Source organism: Hemitrygon akajei, unplaced genomic scaffold (assembly GCF_048418815.1).
Source record: "Hemitrygon akajei unplaced genomic scaffold, sHemAka1.3 Scf000045, whole genome shotgun sequence".
Taxonomy (NCBI): domain Eukaryota; kingdom Metazoa; phylum Chordata; class Chondrichthyes; order Myliobatiformes; family Dasyatidae; genus Hemitrygon; species Hemitrygon akajei.
Window position 1 is genome coordinate 2,157,724 of NW_027331931.1, and position 26,998 is coordinate 2,184,721.

At 43.2% G+C, this 26,998-nt stretch overlaps 1 long non-coding RNA gene across 5 annotated transcripts; it reads left to right on the plus strand.

The window, feature by feature from the left end:
• The first annotated feature begins 4,234 nt into the window (after positions 1-4,234).
• Positions 4,235-26,998, plus strand: LOC140720557 (uncharacterized). 5 transcript variants are annotated; one of them, XR_012097221.1, is made up of 9 exons: positions 4,235-4,367; positions 10,350-10,522; positions 11,722-11,898; positions 19,675-19,980; positions 24,913-24,999; positions 25,157-25,327; positions 25,483-25,653; positions 25,809-25,976; positions 26,141-26,998. It is a non-coding gene; the product is annotated as an uncharacterized lncRNA (long non-coding RNA). The 5 variants fall into 5 exon arrangements; XR_012097218.1 differs by having other exon boundaries at positions 19,675-19,970; XR_012097220.1 differs by having other exon boundaries at positions 11,726-11,898; positions 19,675-19,970.

A 26,998-nucleotide genomic window follows, 5' to 3' on the forward strand; every position in this document is an offset into this window, starting at 1 on the left:
GATTGAAATAAGTATTGTAGTCTAGGGAATATATTCATTTTTACGGTATTTACTCTACCTACTAATGTTATTGGTAATATCATCCATTTATCAAGATCTTCTTGAATTCTTTTCAATAATGCTAAGTACTTTAATTTGTATAAGTTCTTTATATCATTATCAACTCTTATACCTAAATATTTTATACCATTTGCCGGCCATCTAAACTGAGTTATTAATTGACATTGACTATAATCTCCTTTAGTAAGAGGTAAAATTTCACTTTTATCCCAATTTATTTTGTAACCTGATATTTTCACATATTCTTCTAATCTATAGGATAATTTACGCAAAGAGTGCAATGGGTTTCTTAAATAAAGCAGAACATATCAGAACATATCTGGGTCCATTCTAATTAATTCAGCTAATGGTTCTATCGCCAACACAAATAAAGCAGGTGTTATGGACAACCTTGCCTAGTTGACCTTGTTAACTGAAATGGTGTTGACATTTGACCATTTGTCACTACTTTAGAGATATTATGAACCATGGCAGTTAAAAACAGACCAGACTTCTAAAGCGATAAATGCAATTCGAACAAGAGTAAATAAAATTACTTATAAACCTTTAGAAATTAATGAAACTTTCAAGAATTTTTATTCTAAATTGTATAAATCAGAATCACAAAATGAAAATGTCAAGATAGAAAGGTTTTTATCACAAATAACTCTTCCAGAATTAAATACGGAAGAACAGAGGGATTAGATATGCCTTTTACATTAAAAGAGGTTGAAGAAGCTCTAGGATCATTTCAAAGTAATAAATCTCCAGGAGAAGATGGTTTTCCGCCTGAATTTTATAAAAAGTTTAAAGATTTATTAATTCCTCCTTTTATGGAGTTAATACATAAAGCGGAAAGAACTCATAAACTTCCAGAATCTTTTACGACAGCTATTTTAATAGTATTGCCAAAAAAAGACAGAGATCTTTTAAAGCCAACATCATATAGACCTATTTCTTTGTTAAACACTGATTATAAAATAATAGCAAAAATCTTATCTAACAGACTATCTAAATACTTATCAAAATTAATACATATGGATCAAATAGGATTTATTAAAAATAGACAATCGGCAGATAATGTAACTCGGTTATTTAGTATAATTCATTTGGCTCAAAAGAGGGAGGAAATTAGTGTGGCAGTTGCTTTAGATGCAGAAAAAGCATTTGATAGATTGGAATGGGATTTTTTATTTAAGGTATTGGAAAAATATGGATTAGGGGTATCTTTTATAAAATGGATTAACATAACTGTTGAGATAAGCTGCCGAACTAACTGCCAGGGATTCAGAAGTGCGGGAACAGGAAGAAAGGAGAGAACAGTCCAGCAGCCTGAAGCTGAATCCCGAAACGATTTATGGAACCAGCCCAAAACGAGAATCAGGTGCCTCAATTTAGGCAGCTACTGGACCCAGGGAAAACAGAAAATCCCGGAATGAGGATCGATGAACCGGACCGTAAACCGGAATGCGGATTTCACGGACCGGACCGTGACACTCACTCCAGTACAATCGCATGTTTATTATGATTGTTTTTATCAGTTAATCTGAGAGGGGGTAAGTTCAAAGAAGATGTGAGGCAAGTTCATTCACACAGAGATTGGTGGGTGTCTGGAATGCCTGGGGTGAAGGTAGAAGCAGATATATTAGAGACTTCTAAGAGACGCTGAGACACATAAATGTGAAGAACATGGAGGGAGATGGACATTGTGCAGGCACAAGGAATCAGTTTAGTGGCCATTTGGTCGCTAATTTATTTGGTTGAGCTCAACATGATGGGCCGAACTTTGTTGACGTACTTTGTTACGTCAGCAATATTTCAATGTTATTTTCAGTTCGGTGCGTTGTTTTACCGTATCGAGCTGCAGAAATCCTTTCAGCCTTTTGTCCAACTTTGCAAACTCATTCCTGATTCCCACATCACCCTCTGGGACTGGGAGCCTTTCCCCATCACCAGGTCTGAGGAAAAGCGGGGAATCCTCTGTCACGGTTTCCTTCTCTGTGAGTTCTGTGATTTCCTGTAAACATGGAAGGTGTTGAATGACGGACTGAGTGAAGGAGAATGGAGAAGACATTATCTGCTCAATGATGAGACGTTCCAGTGACTTTGATCACAGGAACAGTCACTGGGCAGCCTGTACACCCATTCTGTAAATTACTGGTTTCGGTAATTAGCAGCAAAGCACATGACTGTGGAAATTACAAATCAGAATATTATTAGAGTCACAGAGCCCAGCCGCACTGGAACAGGCTTTTCAGCCCTTCTAGTCAATACGGACCCGTTTTTGTTTTTACTGCCAACAACCTGCATACACTTCCCATCCATGTCCTCACCCAAATTTCTCTTTAGTGTCTAACTCGAACCCACATCCACCACTTCCACTGGCAGCTCATTCCACACTAGCACCAACCTCTGAGTGAAGAATCCCCCTTCAGATTCCCCAAAAATATTTCACCTTTCACCCTGAAATATCAAGTGTGACAGTGGGAATGTGTGTATTGAACCGGAGGAAAAAGCAGAGGTACTTAATCAATACTTTAATTCAGTATTCACTATGGAAAAGGATCTTAGTGATTGTACTGATGACTTGCAGCAGACTGAAAAGCTTGAGCATGGAGATATTAAGAAAGAGGATGTGCTGCAGCTTTTGGAAAGCATCAAGTTGGATAAGTCACTATGGATATGAACATTTGGAGAGGTATAATGTGATTAGTAATAGTCAGCATGACTTTGTGAAGGACAGTTCGTGCCTTACGAGCCCGATTGAATTTTTTGATGATGTGACTAAACACATTGATGAAGAAAGAGCAGTAGATGTAGTGTATATGGATTTCAGCAAGGCATTTGATAAGGTAGCCCATGTAAGGCTTATTGAGAAAGTAAGGAGGCATGGGATCCAAGGGGACATTGCTTTGTGGATCCAGAACTGGCTTGCCCACTGAAGGCAAAGAGTGGTTGTAGACGGGTCATATTCTGCATGGAGGCCGGTGACCAGTGGAGTGCCTCAGGGATCTGTTCTGGGACCCTTACTCTTTGTGTTTTTCTATAAATGACCAGGATGAGAAAGTGGAGGGATGGGTTGGTAAGTTTGCTGATGACACAAAGGTTGGATGTTTTGTGGATAGTGTGGATGGCTGTCAGAGTTTACTGCGGAACATTGATAGGATGCAGAACAGGGCTGAGAAGTGGCAGATGGAGTTCAGCCCAGGTAGGTGTGAAGTGGTTCATTTTAGTAAGTCAAATATGATGGCAGTGAAAATGTCGGGACTGAGATGAGGGGAAATGTCTCCACGCCGAGGGTGGTGAATGTCTGTAAATCCACACCACAGAGGGTATTGAAGACTCGGTGATCGTCCTCACATAAAACAGAGGCTGGCAGATGCGTGGAGACCGAAGGGATTGAGAAAATGAGGATCGGTAGAAGCATGTGGCTGAGATGGGAGAGTAGCCTCCATCTTGCTGATGGTTAAAGAGGCCGAATGGCCTCCTCCTGTTGTATCTCACTTAATGTTTCAGTGTTCCTGTCCAGTGAGGCCAGAGGAATGTGAATAGAAATGAGTGTTTATAAACATAGACTAATTTAAATGACAAACACCAGGAAATCTGCAGATGCTGGAAATTTACGCAACACACACAAAATGCTGGTGGAACGCAGCAGGTTAGGCAGCATCTATAGGGAGAAGCGCTGTCCACGTTTCGGAACGTTTCAGGACTGACGAAGGGTCTCGGCCCGAAGCGTCGGCAGTGCTTCTCCCTATAGATGCTGTCTGATCTGCTGCGTTCCACCAGCATTTTGTGTGTGTTGACGGATTTAAAAGAAACCTGCTCATTTTCTGTGTGGGTCTGAATTGTGTGTCGGGATGGGAAGTGAATCAAAACTATAACTCTGAGAACTCTGTGACCTGGGGCTGGAGGGACAGGGATCGGGGAAGATATCGAGGGAAAATCTAATTACGTATGGAAATGATATACGGAAATAATGAAATAATTTGGGAAATGCGGCAGTGGGTAGGGCAGTATGTGAAGGGCGAGGAACAGTCACCGGTCACATGGGAGACCCTCCAGCGTCACGTGATCATGTTTTACTGCAGATAGGCAGCATTTGCGGGGTTGTTTCCGTGGCCCCGCCCACCGCCTGTGCCGCATGAAGCACAGTGCGCATGCTCACATGCACGAGCAAGGCAGTGATGTTTTTTTCGTTCTTTGTGGAAGTGGGTCAGCGGTGGGTCCGGGTTCGGGATCGGGATCCGGAGGGGGTCCTCGCCCCCTTGGACGGCGAGCCGGAGACGGATTATTCTCTGCGGGGCAACACCAACAATTTCCCTTCGGTGAGTATTGAAGCCGGTCCCGAGCGGGGAGGTCTGACGTTGAGCAGTGACTTAACTTTCCCGAACTCAAACAAAAGAAAATCTGCAGTTGCTGGAAATTCGAGCAACGCGCACAAAATGCTGGAGGAACTCAGCAGTCCGGGCAGAATCTAGGGGAAGAATACAGTCGACATTACCGGCCGAAACCCTTCGGCAGGACTGGAGAATAAAAGATGGGGGTGGGGAGGGAAGAGAGAAACACAGGGTGATCGGTGAAACCTGAAGGGGGAGGGGATGAACTTTCCCGAACTGGCGGCCTCGCCTCGCTTCCTTCACAGAATCTGCCGGGGTCGGTCCGGGTTGTGAGACCTTCACACCGAACCGTCTGAGATGAGCCGCCGCTCAGCCCCTGGTGTTCTGGTCCTATTAGCAGGATGAAGTAAAACATATTTCTGTATTGTTACTGACAGAGAATTGTATAATTTGTGTTCCGTGTGTTATCTGAATGTACTTGCCTGTGATGCTGCCACAAGTCAGTGTTTCTTTGTCCCTGTACCTTCCCGTACTTGTGCACTTGGCAATAAATTCAACAGGACCTGAGAAATCTCAGTGATATTTGATTAGTGATGATCATCTTGGCAGCTCGGTAGGTCGAATGTACACTGTTAAATGCAAAACCCTGAACAGTGTTAATGATCAGAGGGATCTTAGACTCCAAGTTCATCACTCCCTGAAAGAGACTGCAGAGATTGATTGGGTGGTTAAGAAGGCAAATGGCATGGTTGTCTTTAGATAGATAGATAGATACTTTATTCATCCCCATGGGGAAATTCAATCTTTTTTCCAATGTCCCATACACTTGTTGTAGCAAAACTAATTACATACAATACTTAACTCAGTAAAAATATGATATGCATCTAAATCACTATTTCAAAAAGCATTAATAATAGCTTTTAAAAAGTTCTTAAGTCCTGCCGGTTGAATTGTAAAGCCTAATGGCATTGGGGAGTATTGACCTCTTCATCCTGTCTGAGGAGCATTGCATCGATAGTAGCCTGTCGCTGAAACTGCTTCTCTGTCTCTGGATGGTTCTATGTAGAGGATGTTCAGGGTTTTCCATAATTGACCGTAGCCTACTCAGCGCCCTTCGCTCAGCTACCGATGTTAAACTCTACAGTACTTTGCCCACGACAGAGCCCGCCTTCCTTACCAGCTTATTAAGACGTGAGGCGTCCCTCTTCTTAATGCTTCCTCCCCAATACGCCACCACAAAGAAGAGGGCGCTTTCCACAACTGACCTATAGAACATCTTCAGCATCTCACTGCAGACATTGAATGACGCCAACCTTCTAAGGAAGTACAGTCGACTCTGTGCCTTCCTGCACAAGGCATCTGTGTTGGCAGTCCAGTCTAGTTTCTCGTCTAACTGTACTCCCAGATACTTGTAGGTCTTAACCTGCTCCACACATTCTCCATTAATGATCACTGGCTCCATGTGAGGCCTAGATCTCCTAAAGTTATTAGTTGAAGCATTGAGTTCAAAAGTCGGGAAGTTGTGCTGCAGCTTTATAAAACTAATTCGACCACATCTGGAGTGTTTCATACAGTTCTGGTCGCTCCCATTTTCGGAAGGATATCGGGGCTTTGGAGAGGGCGCAGAAGAGGTTTACCAGGATATTGCCTGGATTAGAGGGCCTGAGCTATAACAGGAGGTTGGACAAACTTGTGTTGTTTTTCCGGAGCTGTGCCGGCTGGGGCGAGACTGGATAGACGTTTATAAGATTACCAGAGGATTAGAAGCCATGTCTCAGAAAGGCAGCGTCCATTATCAAGGACCTCCAGCACCCAGGGCATGTGGTTTTCTCAATGTTACCAGCAGGTAAGGAGGTACAGAAGTCTGAACGCTCACACTCAGTGATTCAGGAACAGATTCTTCCCCTCTGCCATCCGATTGCTAAATGGATATTGAACCCTTGAACACTACCTCACATTTAAAATATATAGTATTTCTGTTTGTTGCACGATTTTTAATTTATTCACAGTGTTACATACCCCGTAACTGGGTGTCTGACCAGCAGAGAAAGAAGAATCCGTTGGAGTCTGGTGGTACCAAACTAAAGGTGTTTATTAGTAAACTACACAATACACTATCAAAATTGCAAATATACATATAAAACAAGTTAGCAGTAATAAACCTAAAAGTGTAGGAATAATAATAATCAATAATAAACTAGCTCTATCGATGTCTAGGGGTAAATGAATTGTCATAGGAAAGTATAGAGTTCAGTTCATAAATGCTGAGGTGGTTATGGCTGTTGTATTGAAATCGTTGGAGAGAGAGTGAGAGCGAGCGAGATGTAACAGCAACAGCTGCGGCAGGCAAACCTTTTGTGGCTTTCTTAATCCATCATATTGTTATGGCCATTCAGTTATGACCCCTCCCTCCTTCAGCTAGACCATTCTTCTGTGGTGGACTCATCACTCTGGCATGAGTGGACACACACACAAGTCCCCACTGGCCCTGCTGTAACACTGTGAGCTTTACTGACCGATCTCCTGGTTCGGTCTCTGAAGGTGGTGTCTGAAGGGTGTCTCTCCAGACCTGCCTTTTATCCCCACTCACGGGGTCTCAGCTATCCATCAACTCTGAATGACCGTGTCCATCAAATCAGGCCACTACTGCTATCTCCTGAGGAATGTTAAGGAGCAAAGTGAAGTCCTTTGTGATATGGTGCAACTCAAACTACCTGCGTCTCAATATCACCAAGACCAAGGAGATGGTGGTGGACTTTAGGAGATCTAGGCCTCATATGGAGCCAGTGATCATTAATGGAGAATGTGTGGAGCAGGTTAAGACCTACAAGTATCTGGGAGTACAGTTAGATGAGAAGCTAGACTGGACTGCCAACATAGATGCCTTGTGCAGGAAGGCACAGAGTCGACTGTACTTCCTAAGAAGGTTGGCCTCATTCAATGTCTGTAGTGAGATGCTGAAGATGTTCTATAGGTCAGTTGTGGAGAGCGCCCTCTTCTTTGTGGTGGCGTGTTGGGGAGGAAGCATTAAGAAGAGGGACACCTCACGTCTTAATAAGCTGGTAAGGAAGGCGGGCTCTGTTGTGGGCAAAATACTGGAGAGTTTAACATCGGTAGCTGAGTGAAGGGCGCTGAGTAGGCTACGGTCAATTATGGAAAACTCTGAACATCCTCTACATAGCACCATCCAGAGACAGAGAAACAGTTTCAGCGACAGGTTACTATCGATGCAATGCTCCTCAGACAGGATGAAGAGGTCAATTCTCCCCAATGCCATTAGGCTTTACAATTCAACCGCCAGGACTTAAGAACTTTTTAAAAGCTATTATTAATGCTTTTTGAGATAGTGATTTAGATGCATATCATATTTTTTTACTGAGTTAAGTATTGTATGTAATTAGTTTTGCTACAACAAGTGTATGGGACATTGGAAAAAAGTTGAATTTCCCCATGGGGATGAATAAAGTATCTATCTATCTATCTATCTATCTATCTATCTCTATCTTGTAGTGGAAGGTAAATAATCCAGGAAGAGTCATAATACAGTAAATCAACAGTCTCTCTCCCCCTCTTATCTGTAGCAGATGTTCTTGCCTGGGCTTCATCTCTCTCTTTCATGAGCAGCATAACAACATCAATAGTTTGTAGTTCTCAGGAGGGGGGTTGGGAATGGTTAACTCTGCACCCCATTGTCCATCAGGTCTGTTCATCACTCATAACAACAGAAACATAGAAAACCTACAGCACAATACAAGCCCTTCGGCCCACTAAGTTGTGCCAACATGTCCCTACCTTCGGAATTACTATGGTTACCCATAGCCCTCTATTTTTCTAAGCTAGTTTTTCTTTATTTTTCTCCAGTGTCTCCAGGTACCTATCGAAAAGACACTATCATACCCACCTCCACCACCGTTGCTGGTAGCCAATTCCACACACTCACCACTCTCTGAGTAAAAAACTTATCCCTATCATTTCCTCTGCAGCTACACACGAGCACCTTAAACCTGTGGTGTCTTGTCATAACCATTTCAGACCTGGGAAAAAGTCTCTGACTATCCACACGATCAATGCCTCTCACCATCTTATACACCTCTATCAGGTCACCTCTCATCCTCCGTTGCTCCAAGTAGAAAAGGCCGAGTTCACTCAAACAATTTTAAAAAGGCATGCTCCCCAAACCAGGTAACATCTGTGTAAATCTCTGCAACCTTTCTATGGTTTCCACATGCTTCATGTAGTGAGGCAACCAGATTGAGCAAATTGGGGTGTGACCAGCATCAGATATAGCTGCAACATTACCTCTCGGCTCCTAAATTTAATCCCGCGATTGAGGAAGGTCAATGCACCATATGCCTTCTTAACCACAGAGTCAACCTGCGTAGCAGCTTTGAATGTCCTATGGACTGGGAACCCAAGATCCCTCTGATCCTTCACACTGCCAAGAGTCTTACCATTAATACTATATTCTGCCATCATGTTTGACCTAACAAAATGAACCACTTTACACTTATGCTGGTTGAACTCCATTTGCCACTTCTTAGCTCATTTTTGCATCCTATCGATGTCCCGCTGAAACCTCTGACAACTCTCCACCCTATCCACAACTCCCCCAACCTTTGTGTCATCAGCAAATTTACTAACCCATCCCTCCACTTCCTCATCCAGGTCATTCATAAAAATCATGAAGAGTAAGAGCCCCAGATATATGTATACTGTAATTGATTTAGTTATTTTTATTATTTTAATTAGGGTTTTTTTGTTCTATATTATGTATTGCATTGAACTGCTGCTGCACAGTTAACAAATTTTCTGACACACGCCATTCATAATAAACCTGATTGTGATTCTGAGTGGACTGATGATACATTTTTCCTGGGGCTTGAAATGTCTGATACATTTCAGGTGAGAGGAGATCTGAGCGGCAGGTTTGCTTCTTTCCACAGAGTGGTGGGAGACCCCACTGGTCACATGATCACATTTGCCCCTCCCATTTAACAACAGATGGGCAGCATCTGCCCATCTGTTTCTGAGGCACTCACTTCGCGCATGCTCTCTGTCTCCGGCTGGGCGGTGTTTTCATTTCCGCTCAGTGCTGAAGTACTTCATCTGTGGGATTGGGAAAGGGTCCTCATCTTCTGGGTGGGGGAGCCAGGGATCTGGATCACTGTCTGCGGGCCGAAGATATTGCGTTCCCATTGTTGAGTATTGAGACCAGTCCCGAGCAGGGAGATCCATTGTTGGCCGTGAGCCCTGAACTGATCACTAATTGCTCATTTATTTTCCGATTATCTGGGCTTGTCAAAAATGTGTGGACTTCACTTAACCTGCATTGAACGATTCAAACCAGGAGCCCAGGCTGTCTGTTTCCGCAGAGTTGAAATGGAAGTTCTGCCAATAGGTCGACACTGTGTTCATTAACTTCCCTGAACTCGCCTCGTTTCCTGAGGCTGCTCACATTTGTCCTTGAGCTTTCTGGCTGTTGTGTCTTCTCCCGGACTGGGGTGGGTGAGAAAGGAGAACGTTCCAGGTTGTGGGGTCTTTGATTTTACTGCCTGCTTTACCGAGGGACTGGGAAGTCATGGGGGGAGAGTGGTTTCTGTGATGTGCACGTGGCCAAGTGGTTAAGCAATCTGAAGGTCATGAGTTTGAGCCTCAGGCCAGGCAGTGTGTTGTATCCTTGAGCATGGCACTTAACCACACATTGCTCCTGCACGTTTATAGCCCAGATGGAACAAATCACCTAATCCTGTTCCTGTGTCTTATGTATTACCATGACAGAATGATGGCTCCTTCTTATCCCATATTGTTTTGTGATGTGTGAGGGACAATAAAAGATTGTTCACTGAGATGATTATATTTGGCTTCAACGTTTAAATTTCGGTGAGTTTTGTTCTTAGTAACATTAAGCAGAAATGTTTGGTTCTCCTTTTCATTGTTAATGTGCTTCATTATCTCTCTGGTTAATGTTAGACCTGCGGTGAGATGTTTATTGGAAGAAAAACCACAACTGGAAGCAAACCATGGCTGAAGATGTGGGAATAGCAACAAGTGAACCAGCCTGAGGACTGAGAGCATCAACTGGAGAGAACACCTCTGAATCAGCTGACTTGAAGTTCCCAGTGAGTCAGTGAGGAGGAAGTTTGGTGAGTCTCATTTACTCAAACACTGGTCCTTTATACATTACATACCTGTACAATAGAAGGTGGGAAATAGTTGGAGTGAGACTGAATGTGCCCAGAAGAACCATTTATGCCTCTGTCAGACCTAGTTGCAATCACTGCAGGTCTGATAATGTGCTTCCAGCACCCCAGCCCTTTAAAATCACTCGCATGTTGTGGAAGTCAAATCTGGATAAAGTGGTGGAAATCGGGCAGAATCTCAAGTTGCTGGAGATCTGCATTAAAAACTGAAAATGAAGTCATCGTGACAAAATGTTTTTAACCTGAATTGTAAAGATTGTTCCTGTCCCCACAGCTGTTCCTTACATGCTGAGCAGTTTGGTAATTCCAATTTCTTTTTATTACATTCACTCAGGATTGGATTATGTTTCCTGAAATGTACCGGTTTTAATATGGACATGGAAATGGCTCACTCTGTGATAGTAGAACAGTAAAGTAACCACAACTTTCCCCTGCAAATTACCCTGGTACCAATTAGTTTGTTATTCCTAGAAATGTGTTCAGTACAGTTGCTGCGAACAAGGTTTACAAAAATAATCTCAGGAATGTTCGGCGTTATGTATGAGGAGCATTTGATGGCTCTGGACCTGTGCTCAGTGGAGTTCAGAGGGACGGTGGGGGTGGTGGGGGATGTTTGGTTAAGTAAACCTACCAACTGCTGAAAAGCCTGGATACAGTGGACATGGAGAGTATGTTTCCATTAGACTGTGATCTGACAGCACAGTCTCGGAATAAAGAAGCTTCCATTTAAAACTGAGAGGAGAAGAATTTTTTGGCCAGAAGATGTCTGATCTGTGGAATTTGTTGCCACAGAGGCTGGTTGAAGCTGCCATTTGGGTATATTTATGACAGAGATTAACATATTCCTGATTGCTGAGTAGCTCAGGGTTACAGGAGGAAGGCAGGAATATGGTGTTGGAATGAAAATCAGCTGTGGTTAAATGGTGGGGCAGACCAGATGGATCGAATCATCTAATTCTGTTCCTGACTGAATGATGGCTCCTCCTTATCCCATATCATTTTGTGATGTGTGAATGACAATAAAAAAATGTTTACTGAGATCATTATATCAGCCTTCAACGTTTTGTTCTTAGTAACATTAACCAGAAATGTTTGGTTCTCCTTTTTATTGTTATTGTGCTTCATTATCTCTCTGGTTAAAGTTAGACCTGCGGTGAGAGGTTTATTGGAAGAAAAAGCCCAACTAGAAGCAAACCACGGCTGAAGACGAGGGAACAGCAACAAGTGAACCAGCCTGAGGACTGAAAGCATTAACTGGAGAGAACAGCTCTGCCTCAAGAGACTCGGAGATTCCATTTATTCAGTCAGGAGAAAGTTTGGTGAGTCTCATTTACTCAAACTCTGATCCTTTAGACATTACATACCTGTATAAAGGAAGGTGGGATATAGTTCGAGTGAGACTGATTGTGACCAGAAGAACCATTTATGCCTCTGTCAGACCCAGTTGCAATCAGTCCAGGTCTGGTAATGAGCTTCCAGCTTCCAGCCCTTTAAAACCACTCCTATTCTGTGGAAGTCGAATCTGGAGAGAGTCACTCAGAGACCGTATAAGTACAAATGCTTTGTTCCAAGCACCTGAGGCTTACTCAGTTGGTCACTCAGACAGACACAGTCGATGACTGTTCCCACCCAATCCACTAACTGACTAACAATTCCCCTTACACCACAGATATATCCATCCAGATACTCCCCACGCAACACAGGCTGGAGCCAAAGATATTTACTACATGACAGACCCTAAAGACAAATTACAAAATAGTCATAATGGCTTACACACACAGAACAGACAGAAGCTGTCCTATCTCTACACATGAGTGCACAAGGAGATAAGCATCCTGAAACCCGAGCTAGCGACCCTGAAGAAGAAATATGGCTCAGCACGGCTTAGCACATTGGTTGATCATCAGAAGATTCTTTCAGAAAAACAGGCTGCTATTTTTAATGTAGTGTTAACCCTTTTACATACTTTATCATTCCCTCCTTTAGATCATTACATGATCAACAAAGCAGTAACGTTTTACAGAGAAAGCAACCGAGTACAGCTTTGACTTCTCAGTGGGTAATGACAGTGTACAACAGTAATTATAACAAAGATATGTACAACTATTAGGCCATAATGCAGTATCATGCCCCACATATTACCAAACAGGCCTTCAAGATCACCGTTTCGATCCTTCGGTGAACCCGTGTAAATCCTGCCCTACTCTCTTGATGCTGTCAGTCTCCTTGGCAGTGTGCTTGGAGAGGGATGTAACGTTAGTAGCCTCATCAGGGATATAGGTGCAGCATTCTGGGTCAGTAACAGCACAGGTTCCCTCTTTCTCAGCTGGGATAAAATCTAAAGCCATACAATTCTGTAGGACTGTTTGTCATATTGCAATAATTTCAGTGGATATTTCTGTTACTTGGGCCTGTGTTTCTGTCAGGGCCCCTGCAGTATTGTGGCCAGCTCCTCAAGTGCTGTATCCAAATTGATTATCTCTCATAAATTCCCGGCTACTCCATAGGAGAGAAAAGTAATCATCCAAAATCAATCAGTCTCAGTTGTTCCTCTCAGCTGCTGGGCACCTGCAAGTATGGCCAGGATGCATGTTTCCCAGTGTTGGAAGTTCCGTTTGGTGGGGGCCTGAGACACCATTCCTCAAAACACTGACAGCCACAGTCATCTATGACTGGACCACAGGTCCTCATCTCACTTCCCCGGATGTTATTTGAGAAAGCCCAGGCTGAGAGTTCCTCACTCTGGTTGAGCAGGATTACTGACATTGGAAGCATAGTTTTACCATGCTGTGGAATTTCAGCACAAACCCAGCAGGCCCTGAGTTCTACCTGTTTGGCATAAGTATGACAGAAAGACAGAAATGTGTTAACATGGGGGCCCCCGGATGCTGGGGTGAGCCCTCTCAAAGACATAAACATGAACACCACTAACAACCAATACATTCCCATTAGTCCGAGAGAGACCTTCTACTCAGTTCCTTCAGTAACATGTTTGGCACCTAATGATGTATCCACCGAGATTGCCCCTTCAGTTTCACACCCATGTGAGTGGTCAGCAACACCTAATATGGTCCTCTCCACCGAGGTCCAAGATTCCCTCAATCCCAGTTGTTTGTCAGGAAAAAAATATCCCAGGTTCCATGGTGGGATAGTCACCCCTCTCTGCAGAGTAGTTCTCTTCCTTGTAAGCCTGTCGTACCTGTGAATGTATGCTTGAAAAATTTTGGTTAGTTGGCATATATATGTCCCCATGTCTTCCCCTTGGGTATGAATATCCAATTTTGCTGGTAGACTTTCTGGGAGCAATGGTACACAAGGTCTTAGTCCCCAGGGTGTCATCATGGGCCATCCATAAATGATTTCAGCTGGTGACAACCCTGTTTTCCCCTGTGGGGTAACCCTCATATGGAACTGGGTGATGGTAGGACCTTCAACCGAGTCCAGTCTCCACTGTTAGTTTGGCCAATTTACTCTTCAGAGTGCCATTGGCTCTCTCCACTGTGCCAGCGGCCCATGGGTGGTGTACACAGTGGAATTGTTGCTTGATACCTAGTTTGTTACGTACGCCTTTGTTTACTTTCATCACGAAGTGTGGGTCATTGTCAGAGCTCAGCATCTCTGCCAGGCCGTACCCGGGAAGTATTTCCCGTAATAATACCTTCACAACAGTCATAACAGTATTATTGGTAGTTGGAACAGCTTCAACCCATCTACTAAACACATCTATAATAACTAAGCAGTATCTATAGCAATGTACTCTAGGCAATTCAATAAAATCAACTTGTAGACACAGAAAAGGATCCACCTGTCAAGGGAGTCATACCCGGTGTGCAGGGTACAGGATACCAACCATTCCCTCCTTTCCCAGGTGTGTACAATTATGTATATAATCGACCAATATTGGTAAAAACTCTGTAGGAACACAAACCTGCCCCGCTGGGGTGATCCAAAAACCTAGGTTGGGGTCTTTCTGGCACCCCATCTGGGACCACAGTTTTCACTCCTCCTCAGAGGTGTTCCCCTGAGAAGAACAAAACTCGAGGTAGCTGTAGAGTGGTGTGTAAGTTCTTTCCAAAGGTGACATTACTAATGGGGTGGCCAGAGGAAGTCAGGAATCCCCATGTTCCCAGAGAGCCCTGTAGTCATGTACAATTCCAAATGCATAACGGGAGTCTGTGTAAACGTTCCCACTTTAGGGTGTTGCTGGGATACAGGCACGAGTCAGAGCAAACAGCTCAGCCTTCTGGGCAGAGACAGCTGCTTCAAAAGAGGCTTGCTCAATTACTTCACTGTCCATCACTATCGCATAGTCAGGATATCGTTTTCCTGCTGGATCCACAAAGGAGCTTCCTTCCTCATAAAACGTTGCCTCGGGATTGAGGGGATATTGCAGAATGGATGGGAGAGTCTGTCCTTCTTTCATGGTGATCCAGACAGGGGGACAGTTGGTGCGACAGATTTCTTGGCCTGAAATTACACAGAGATGGGATACAGCATCTTGGGATTGGACACTATTAAAAGGTTGTCTTACCAGATATCCCGTCTTCACCTCAGACTCCTTCCCGTATTAGACTAGACCCGCGGCCAAGTCTTGCCAGTCTCCCTCGGTGCTGGAGGCTTGTTTCGTTAGGGTGTAGGCCAGGAACCCTGGGCTCTTTGGCTTGAACCCAGTGCAAACCCTAATGGTGGTATGGGGAACTACCAGTTCTGTCTGTCGCCAAAGTAAATCTGGAAATTCGGCCAGTAATGCAATACCGTCTCTTCCTTTAACCTGTCTAATCACTGTGACTGGGAACTTCTGTCCGTCGAGGGGTGCATAATATTGGCTTTCCTCAGTGGCGCACCCCGTAGGGTCAAAGCACAGAGTCACATGAGGGTCGGCTGCTGGCAGAAGGAGTGGAATCTAAATTAAGTGCCCTCCACTTGGGGGTCGGAAACTGGGGAAGCTGCCGGTTGTTCACCTGTCAAGGGTGACAGGATTGTCTGTGCAAAGAATCTCGACTTCCAACAGATAGAGCAAGTCTCTCCCTGCTAGATTACACCCCCCGTCTGGTGGTGACTGTAAATGAAACCTCACACTGGCTCCCCTGGAATTCCACCTGCAGTGGCTGCGTACGTGAATACGTACGTTCCGTGCCTTCGAACCCTGACAGAGTGATTATAATGTCTGATAGCTGGAATCCCTTTTCCAATACTATTTCCTGATCGAGAGTGGTTGTGGTTGCCTCATATCAATCATAAACGGAACTGGATTTCCAGCAACTTGCAATATTACATTGGGCTCTTCCTGAGGGTTGGCAATCATGGTTGGAAGCATCTTCTTGTCAGTTTCTAAATGGGTTGTTGTCCCTACCTGTCCCGTGCTAGGTTTTTTCTCCCATTTTTGTTCCTCAGATATAGCCCGCTCGCGTCCTTCTTCCCGCTGAGCATATTCAGCTCTAATATTAGTTCCCTTCGGGGTTGATCGAGATTCGAAAGTTGGGTCCTAATGATATGTCAAAGCTCGTCACATTTGATTTCGGTCATTGTCAGTCCAATCCATATTATTTGTTTTAATCATGTTGGCTAACTTAGTTGGTAAGCATTGGAGCAGTAGGGCATTGAACTGGGGGAACAGATTCCCATCATTAAAGTCTTGGTCTCCTGCAAAGGTGCCGTAGCAGGCCACAAATCGCTTTCAATAGTCTGGTCCCGATTCCCCAGCCTTATGTTTGCATTCAGGTACTTTAGTGATGTTTACAGGTTGCTGGAGAGCCCTTTCCAAAGCTTGAATGATTTGGTCCATCTGTTCATTCTCATTATGTTTTTCCGCCTGTGACTGCTGATAGGTTTGGTATCTCAATTCTGCCTTCAATTTCCACCCCTCATCAGCTGAGAGAATCATGCAGCAGAGACCAAATAAATCTTGCAGAGTCACATTAAACTTTTGTGTAGTACTGTGGACACACTGAGCAAACTGTGCTGGTTTTTCTTTTCTATCTGGGGCCTGATTCATGATCATTATCATTTCTTGAGGCTTCCAGGGTGCATACACAGGAATCACTGAGGGCTGTCCCTCCTCCTAATCCTAGGGGGAGTGTTTGCTACTGTTGTTCAGGAGGATTGAAACTAATGTGGCAGGGGGATAGGAACAAGTGCAGAGAGACAGAGGGGTGCAAAATGAGAGTAGAAGCAAAAAGTAGTAAGGTGAAAAGTAAAAGTGGCAGGCAGTCAAATCCAGGGCAAAAATCAAAAAGGGCCACTTTTCAACATAATTGTATAAGGGCTAAGAGTGTTGTAAAAACAAGCCTGAAGGTTTTGTGTGTCAATGCAAGGAATATTCGTAATAAGGTGGATGAATTGAATGTGCAGATAGTTATTAATGAATATGATATAGTTGGGATCACAGAGACATGGCTCCAGGGTGACCAAGGATGGGAGCTCAACATCCAGGGATATTCAACATTAAGGCGGGATAGACAGGAAAGAAAAGGAGGTGGGGTAGCGTTGCTGGTTAGAGAAGAGATTAACGCAATAGAAAGGAAGGACATTAGCCTGGAGGATGTGGAATCGATATGGGTAGAGCTGCGTAACACTAAGGGGCATAAAACGCTGGTGGGAGTTGTGTACAGGCCACCTAACAGTAGTAGTGAAGTTGGGGATGGCATTAAACAGGAAATTAGAAAGGCGTGCAAAAAAGAAGGAGCAGTTGTAATGTGTGACTTCAATCTACATATAGATTGGGTGAACCAAATTGGTAAGGGTGCAGAGGAAGAGGATTTCTTAGAATATGTGCGGGATGGTTTTCTGAACCAACATGTCGAGGAACCAACTAGAGAACAGGACATTCTAGACTTGGTATTGAGCAATGAGGAAGGGTTAATTAGCAATCTTGTCATGTGAGGCCCCTTGTGTAAGAGAGACCATAATATGGTGGAATACTTCATTAAGATGGAGAGTGACATAGTTAATTCAGAACCAAATGTTCTGAACTTAAAGAAGGGCAACTTTGAAGATATGAGATGTGAATTAGCTAAGACAGACTGGCAAATGATATTTAAAGGGTTGACAGTGGATAGAAACATAGAAAATAGGTGCAGGAGTAGGCCATTCGGCCCTTCGAGCCTGCACCGCCATTCAGTATGATCATGGCAGATCATCCAACTCAGAACCCTGTACCTGCTTTCTCTCCATACCCCCAATCCCTTTAGCCACAAGGGCCATATCCAAATATAGCCAATGAACTGGCCTCAACTGTTTCCTGTAGCAGAGAATTCCACAGATTCTCCACTCTCTGTGTGAAGAAGTTTTTCCTCATCTCGGTCCGAAAATTACAAAGAATAAATGTGATGATAAATAGTGAGAAAAATAATATTAACCCTCCCCCCTCCCCCCTTAAACCTTATCTAAAGAGAGAAAAAAAAAGAGAAAGATTGCCTGGATATCGGAGGATCCCCGCATGCTCCATGGAGTTCAAAATAATTTTAATATTTATTTTTACTTTCCCCAATTACTTTATAATTTTATCTTCAAAGGACCTATGTATTTAATCCTATCTTTTGTAGGTATGGGAGCCAAATTTTCAAAAATATATCATATTCATTTCTTAGATTGTATGTAATTTTTTCAAGTGGAATGCAACTATGTATTTCATCAATTCAACAATCCATAGTTAAATATAAATCAGATTTCCAAGTAACTGCGATAACTTTTTTGGCTACTGTCAATGCAATTTTTATCAATTTGTTCTGATACTTATTCAATTTAACTTTCGATATTGTCCCTTCAATGTCTCCTAATAAAAATAATACTGGACTATGTGGGAGTTGTACTCCAGTAATTTGTTCCAATAAAAGTTTTAGATTTATCCAAAATGGTTGAATTTTAAAACAAGACCAAGTAGAATGTAAAAAAAGTACCAATTTCTTGATTACATCGAAAACATTGGTCAGACATATTTGAATTTAACCTATTTATTTTCTGTGGTGTTATATATAATTGATGTAAAAAATTATATTGTATTAATCTAAGTCGAACATTTTTTGTATTTCTCATACTATCAGAATATAATCTTGACCAGTTTTTTCCATCAATTTTAACATTCAAATCAAATTCCCATTTTTGTCTTGATTTATGAATTCCTGATTTAATTGTATGTTTTTGAATCAAATTATACATACAAGATGTAAATTTTTTAATTTTACCTTTTTGAATTAATATTTCTATTTCACTAGATTTTGGCATCAACGTTGTTTGACCCAGCTTTTCTCATAAATAAGCCTTTAATTGAAAATAACAGAACAGAGTGTTATTTGATATTTTATATCTATTTTTTAATTGATCAAACGACATCAATATACCTCCTTCAAAACAATCACCTATATATTTAATCCCCTTTTGGAACCAATTATGTAAAAGTTTATTATCTATTCTAAAAGGAATAAGCCTATTTTGAATTAAAGTTCTTTTTGCTAATAAAGATTTCTTTATCTCATCGTCCATAGTTACCTTATTCCATAAATCAATCAAGTGTCTTAATATAGGAGATTCTTTTTTTCCCGTATCCATTTAGATTCCCATTTACATATATAATCTTCTGGTATATTTTCTCCTATCTTATCTAATTCTATTCTAATCCATGCCGGTTTTTCTTCATCAAAAAAAGACGCAATAAATCTAAGTTGATTTGCTTTATAATAATTCTTAAAATTTGGAAGTTGTAACCCTCCTAAATCAAATTTACATGTCAATTTTTCCAATGATATTCTTGACATCTTTCCTTTCCAAAGAAATTTCCTTACATATTTATTCAGTTCTTGAAAAAACTTCTGAGGTAATTGTATTGGTAAAGTTTGAAATAAATATTGCAATCTAGGAAATATATTCATTTTTACAGCATTAACTCTACCTATTAATGTTATTGGTAACATCATCCATTTATCAAGATCCTCTTTTTTTTAATAATGGCAAATAATTTTGTTTATATAAATTTTTTACATCATTATCAACTCTAATACCTAAATATTTTATCCCGTTTATTGACCATCGAAATTGAGTTACTAATCGACATTGATTATAATTTCCTTTGGTAAGGGGTAAAATTTCACTCCTTTCAGATTTTCGGAGAAGGACTTCTGAGAATCGGAGCAAGAGTGAGGCGGAAGCCATTTTGAATTTTACCGGTTTTCATCTGAGTTGAGAGAGGCGGGACTGTACAGGCGTGTGACGTCGGGCAGTGAAGTGCGGGAGATTTAAAAGGAACACAGCCCAATACAGTGGGCAGCGTCATTGCGGGCAGTGGAGTGAGCCGGGAGTAGAGTGGAGGCCTAAGGGCTTTGGCTCAACGGGCTTCGGCGGAACCGGGCGAGGCGAGGAAGACCGGAGCTGCAGAGCTCTCACAGCTAGTTGCTTGGTAAGTATTGGTAAGTAGTCCTGCTTCCTTTTACACTTATGACTTTAAAAGTATTGTTAAATAGTGTGATAGTTAGCTGTATTGGGGCAAAGGGTTCTTGCATAACTAATACTAGTACATTAAATTAACTGTATAGCATGGAGCAGGTGATGTGTTACTGCTGCGAGATGTGGGAACCGGTGGACCCCATTGAGGGACACGGCGACTACATTTGCAGCAAGTGTTTGTTGCTCGAGGAAATCCAGCTTCATATTGATGAGCTGCAGTCCGAGCTTCAGACACTGCGACACATCAGGGAGGGGGATAGTTACCTGGACTCTGTGTACCAGGAGATAGCCACACCTAATAGATTAAATAATGTAGATTGCAGTCAAGCACAGGATGGTGTGGCTATGAGTGAGGCAAGTAGGGGAATCCAGGAGGTAGGGCTGGAAGAGATGCAGGCCTTGCTCTTGTCCAACAGATTTGAGGCTTTAACTCCCTGTGAGGGCAGGAGCAGGGACTGTGGGCAGGATGAGCAACCTGCCCATAGCACCGTGGAGTGGGGGGCCATTCCAGAGGGGGGAGTCAATAGAAATGTTGTAGTAATAGGGGACAGTATCGTCAGTGGGATAGATAGGGTTCTCTGCAACCGAGAGTGAGAGTCCCGAAGGCTATGTTGCCTGCCTGGTGCCAGGGTTAAGGACATCTCTTCTGGGCTGGAGAGAAACTTGCAGTGGGAGGGGGAGGATCCAGTTGTCTTAATACACATCGGTACCAATGACATAGATAGGACAAGGAAGAAGGTTCTGTTACAGGAAAATGAGCAGCTAGGGGTCAAATTAAAAAAACAGAACCTCAGGGGTAATAATCTCTGGATTATTACCTGAGCCACGAGCAAATTTGGCTAAGTTAAATAAAATTAGGGAGTTAAACGCGTGGCTCAAAGACTGGTGTGGTAGAAGTGGGTTTTGCTTCTTGGGACACTGGCACAGGAGAGAACTGTTCCGGAGGGACGGGCTTCACCTGAACCGGGCTGGGATTAGTGTCCTGGTGAATCATATAACTAGGGCTGCAGAGAGGTCTTTAAACTAACTAGTGGGGGGGGGGGGGGGGGGGGGGGGGGGGGAGGGGGATTCTAGAGAGCAAATAATTAAAAAGACAATAGAGAAGGTAATAGATGTAGGTAAAAGTGGAGGAATAAAAAGACAGAGTGTGTCAGGAGGGGAAACAATGTACGGAGATAAGCGTAAGGTAGGAAATAAGTGTCAAACATATTTGAAAGTCCTTTATTTAAATGAACGTAGTATTATGAATAAAATTGATGAGTTGACGGTACAAATAATTACGTATGGTTATGATATTGTGGCAATTACGGAAACATGGCTGCAGGGTGACCAGGACTGGGAATTAAACATACAAGGGTATTCGACAATTAGGAGAGACAGGCAAGAAGGAAAAGGAGGTGGGGTGGCTATGTTAATAAAGCAAGAAATCACTGCAATAAAGCGAAATGATATTGGCTCAAAGGATCAGGATAACGAAACAATTTGGGTAGAAATAAGAAATAGTAAAGGGAAAAGAGAAGTGGTGGGAGTAGTCTATAGGCCTCCAAACAGCTGTAACTCAGTTGGTCGGAGCATAAATCAGGAAATAGTTGGGGCTTGTAATAAGGGAACAGCTATAATTATGGGGGACTTTAACTTTCATATTGACTGGACTAATCAAGTCGGACACGGCAGCCTTGAAGAAGAGTTTATTGAGTGTATTTGGGATGGGTTCCTTGAACAATATGTTACTGAGCCAACAAGGGGGCAAGCAGTCTTAGATCTGGTCCTGTGTAATGAGACAGGACTAATAAAAAATGTCCTAGTAAAGGATCCCCTTGGAATGAGTGACCATAACATGGTCGAATTCCATATTCAATTAGAGGATGAGAGGGTTGGATCTCAAACAAGCGTACTGAGCTTAAATAAAGGAGACTATGATGGTATGAGAGCGGAATTGCTTAAGATGGATTGGGAAAATAGATTAAAGGGTAGATCGGTACTTGATCAGTGGTGTATATTTAAGGAGCTATTTTACAACTATCAAGAAAAATATATTCCACTGAAGAAAAAAAGGGTGTAAAAGAAAAAAATAGTTATCCGTGGCTAAGTAAAGAAATAAAGCAAAGTATACGACTAAAAAGAAAGTTATATAAGGTAGCTAAATCTAGTGGGAAGATTGAAGATCGAGAATCTTTTAAAGATCAGCAGCAAATAACAAAAAGATTGATTAAGAAGGGGAAGATAGATTATGAAAGTAAATTGGCGAAAAACATAAAAGCAGATAGTAAGAGTTTTTATAGTTACATAAAAAGAAAAAGGGTGGCTAAAGTAAATTTTGGTCCCCTAGAAGATGAGACCGGGAAATTAATGGTAGGTGACATGGAGATGGCGGGAACGCTGAACAAATATTTTGTATCAGTTTTCACAGTAGAGAACTCTCAAAATATCCCAACATTGGATAAACAGGGGGCTCTAGGGGGAGACAAGCTAAATACGATTCAAATCACCAAGGTAATGGTACTTGATAAATTAATGGGACTGAGGGTGGATAAATCCCCTAGACCGGATGGCTTGCATCCTAGGGTCTTAAGGGAAGTGGCGGTCGGGATTGTGGATGGATTAGTGATAATTTTTCAAAACTCGCTGGACTCGGCAATGGTCCCGGCAGATTGTAAAAATGCTAATGTAACTCCTTTATTTAAAAAGGGCAATAGACAGAAGGCTGGGAATTATAGGCCAGTTAGCCTAACATCTGTGGTTGGCAAAATGTTGGAATCGATAATTAAGGAAACAGTAACAGGGCATTTGGATAAACATAGCTTAATAGGACAAAGTCCGCATGACTTTACAAAAGGGAAGTCATGTTTGACAAATTTGTTGGAGTTCTTTGAGGACATAGCATATAGGGTAGATAAAGGGGAACCAGTGGATGTGGTGTATTTGGACTTCCAAAAGCCATTTGACAAGGTGCCACACCAAAGATTATTACTTAAAGTAAAAAAAAATCATGGGATTGGAGATAACATTCTGGCATGGGTGGAGGATTGGCTTTCTAACAGAAAACAGAGAGTTGGGATAAATGGTTTATTCTCAGACTGGCAGTTGGTGACTAGTGGTGTTCCGCAGGGGTCGGTGTTGGGACCCCAACTCTTTACAATCTATATAAATGATTTGGAGAAAGGGACTAAGTGCAACGTATCGAAGTTTGCTGATGACACAAAGATGGGAGGGAGTGCAATGAGTGTGGAGGACATTGAAACTCTGCAGGGGGACATAGATAGGCTGAGTGATTGGGCAGACATTTGGCAGATGAAATATAATACTGACAAGTGTGAGGTCTTGCATTTTGGCAGGAAAAATAATGGAGCAAGTTATTATCTAAATGGAGAGAAACTGGAAAGTGCTTCTGTGCAAAGGGATCTGGGGGTCCTGGTGCAGGAAACACAAAAAGTTAGTATGCAAGTGCAGCAGGTGGTCAAGAATGCCAATGGAATGCTGGCTTTTATTGCTAGGGGGATGGAGTATAAGAACAGGGAGGTCTTACTGCAGTTGTACCGGGTATTGGTGAGACCACACCTGGAGTACTGCGTGCAGTTCTGGTGTCCATATTTAAGAAAGGACATACTGGCTCTCGAGGCAGTGCAGAGCAGGTTCACTAGGTTAATTCCGGGGATGGGTGGGTTGATGTATGATGAGAGGTTGAGTAGATTGGGACTCTACTCATTGGAGTTCCGAAGAATGTGAGGCGATCTTATTGAAACATATAAGATTGTGAAGGGGCTTGATCAGGTGGATGCGGGGAGAATGTTCCCAATGATGGGTGAAACTAGGACTAGGGGGTATAATCTTAAAATAAGGGGATGCCATTCCAGGACTGAGATGCGGAGAAATTTCTTCACTCAGAGGGTAGTGGGGCTGTGGAATTTACTGCCCCAGAGAGCTGTGGAAGCTACTACACTGAATAAATTCAAAACGGAGATAGACATTTTCCTGGATAAAAATGGTATTAGGGGATACGGTGAGCGAGCAGGTAAGTGGCCATGAGGCTAGGTTTAGATCAGCCATGTGATCTCCTGGACCAGTTTTCGATAGCCTGGATGGGTCGGAGAGGAATTTTCCAGATTTTTTCTCCTCAATTGGCAACTCGGTTTTTTACCCCCGGGTGATCACATGGGTTTGGGCGGGATGAATAATAAAATAAAATGGGCGGCATGGTACCCCTGTTGGTTGGCACTGTTGCCTTGTGGGATTCGGTGAAAACTAGAGTTAAGATTGGATCAGCCATGATCTTGTTGATTGACGGAGCAGGCTTGAGGGGCCGATTGGCCTACCCCTGCTCCTATCTCTTATGTTCTTATGTTCTTCCTCCTGTGGGATCTCTCTTTCCCATACCCCTTCCTCCTGTGGGATCTCTCATCCCCACCCCGTTCATCCTGTGGGATCACTCTTCTCCGTCCACCTTCCACCTGTGGAATCTCTCTTCCCCATCCTCCCTCCTCCTGCAGGTTCTGTCTTCCTATCCCTTTTCCTCAGGTGGGGTCTCTTCCACCATCTCTCATCGACACTTTCCCATTCACAAACCTTCCTCACTGTTGGACTTTCTTCCATACTTCAAACCTGCCCCTTCCGACCCTCTCACTTCAGGAACTTTTCTAACCATCGTGGAATGGGACAGAATATGTGGAATTTACAGGGTCACACCGACAGACTAAATTACTGGAATTCGGTGAATACCCTGGAGCTGGTCAGTGAGGGACATTGACAGTGATGGGAACTCCGATCAGTGATTTACTGAAGGGTTTAATGTTTCCTGAAATATCCTGAAATATTTCCTGAAATATCACTTGAGAGAAATTTCCTCAGACCCACGGTTTGAATCACTTTGTTCATCATTTTTCTCTGCTTGTGTTTAGACTTGAGGGTAACAAACTGCGAGATTCAGCAGTGAAACTGGTGTCTGCGGCTCTGAGGAACCCGGAGTGTAAAATACAGAAACTGGGGTAAGTACCTGACTCTGGGAGATGTTGTTTACAGTCACTGGGTCTTTGACTCTGAACATTAATGTGATCAGTAATTGTGTTACTGATAAAAACTGGGGATTTGTACTGTCTCCTGTCTCTCTGTGTCCATCACCCTCACTCTCTCTCTCTTCTCCAGGCTGAGGGATGTCGGTCTCACAGATTCTAGTGCCGAGGATCTCGTCTCCGCTCTCAGTACAAAACCATCACTGACGGAGCTGGACCTGAATTATAATAAACTGGGAGATTCAGGATTGAAACTGGTGTCTGCGGCTCTGCGGAACCCAGAGTGTAAAATACAGAAACTGCGGTCAGTACCAGACTGTGGGAAATTGTGCTTACAGTCACTGGATGGCTGACACTGAACATTAATGTGATCAGTAATTGTGTTACTGATAACCACTGGGGATATGTACCGTCTCCTGTCTCTCTGTGTCTTTCACCCTCACTCTCTCTTATCTCCAGGCTGGGGAAGGTCGGTCTCACACATTCTGGAGCCGAGGATCTCGCCTCCGCTCTCAGTACAAACCCATCACTGATTGAGCTGAACCTGAGTTATAATAAACTGGGAGATTCAGGAGTGAAACTGGTGTCTGCGGCTCTGAGGAACCCGAAGTGTAAAATACATAAACTGTGGTAAGTACCAGACTGTGGGAGATTGTGTTTACAGTCACTGGGTGTCTGACACTGAACATTAATGTGATCAATAATTGTGTTACTGATAAACACTGGGGATTTGTACCGTCTCCTGTCTCTCTGTGTCCTTCACCCTCACTCTCTCTCATCTCCAGGCTGGACAATGTCGGTCTCACAGATTCTGGTGCCGAGGATCTCGTCTCCGCTCTCAGTACAAATCCATCAGTGACTGATCTGGACCTGGGATGGAATTCGCTGACAGACTGATCTGTCCCCGCTCTCCGCCGCCTCATACTGACCCTCCGGAGTCTGGAGTGGATTGAGTGAGCGTTTGTGTTATTGTTCAATGTGATAAAATATCAGCGGATCCGCGGGATTTCTGATGATATTTGTCAGTGAGTGTTGTTGAAACATTATCCACGGTCCCCTGTTCCTGACGCTGTTGAATAATCTGTTTGTTTCATCTTTATTCCTCCATCTGTTTCAGACTGGGGGACAATGAGTTCAGTGAGACCGGAGAGATGGAACTGAGACCTCTGCAGGGAGACAGACCCGGACTGACACTGAGAGTGTGAAGATCTGAATGTATGAACATTCCCACCTGTAGGGTGGTCCATTCTGGCCGATTCCCCGCCCTCCCCTTTAATGGCTGCGCGCCAGGTTTAATTCCCAACGGTTTTAACGGAACTGACTCCAGTCTCGCACACCGCGACATCCGAAGCGATCCCGAACCCGCAGTGACGTATTTCCGTCTCCTGTCTCGCCGTGCCAATTACTGATGTGCGGGTTCTAGGCTCCCCCAAGTGAGACCCCAGGGAATTACACAGACTGGAAGAGCCCGGAGGCCGGGGCTCAGTCTGGGACACTAGTGACCCGGGGCGGGATATCCCGGAGGAGAATCCTTTTTAAAAACGCAAACACAAGGAAATCTGCAGATTCTGGAAATTCAAACAACACACACAAAATGCACACAACACACACCAATGTTTTGTGTGTGTTGGGAGCAATTCTTTTTTTCACTTTGGGCTGAGGACGGTGCATTCGGCAAACTGGCCAAAATAATGATGTTAATTTGACAGATCCCTCGTCAGTGACCGTTGATCTGTAGCAAACCCGGACACGGCCCTGAAGTGTGATTTCATAATCATTGGTTTCGCAATGCAAAGTGACGGTGAGAAACGGGATTAATTATTCAAACTGTCTCTTGTTGTCGCCGGTCAGTTGATTGTGTGTGACTGTGAGTGAATCGGGATCCCCTTATTTATTTATTCCCGCAAGTTAGTAGCTCACTCATTGTTTAATTTACATAATCATGATGAAATCAATAAACCGCTGTAACATCCTG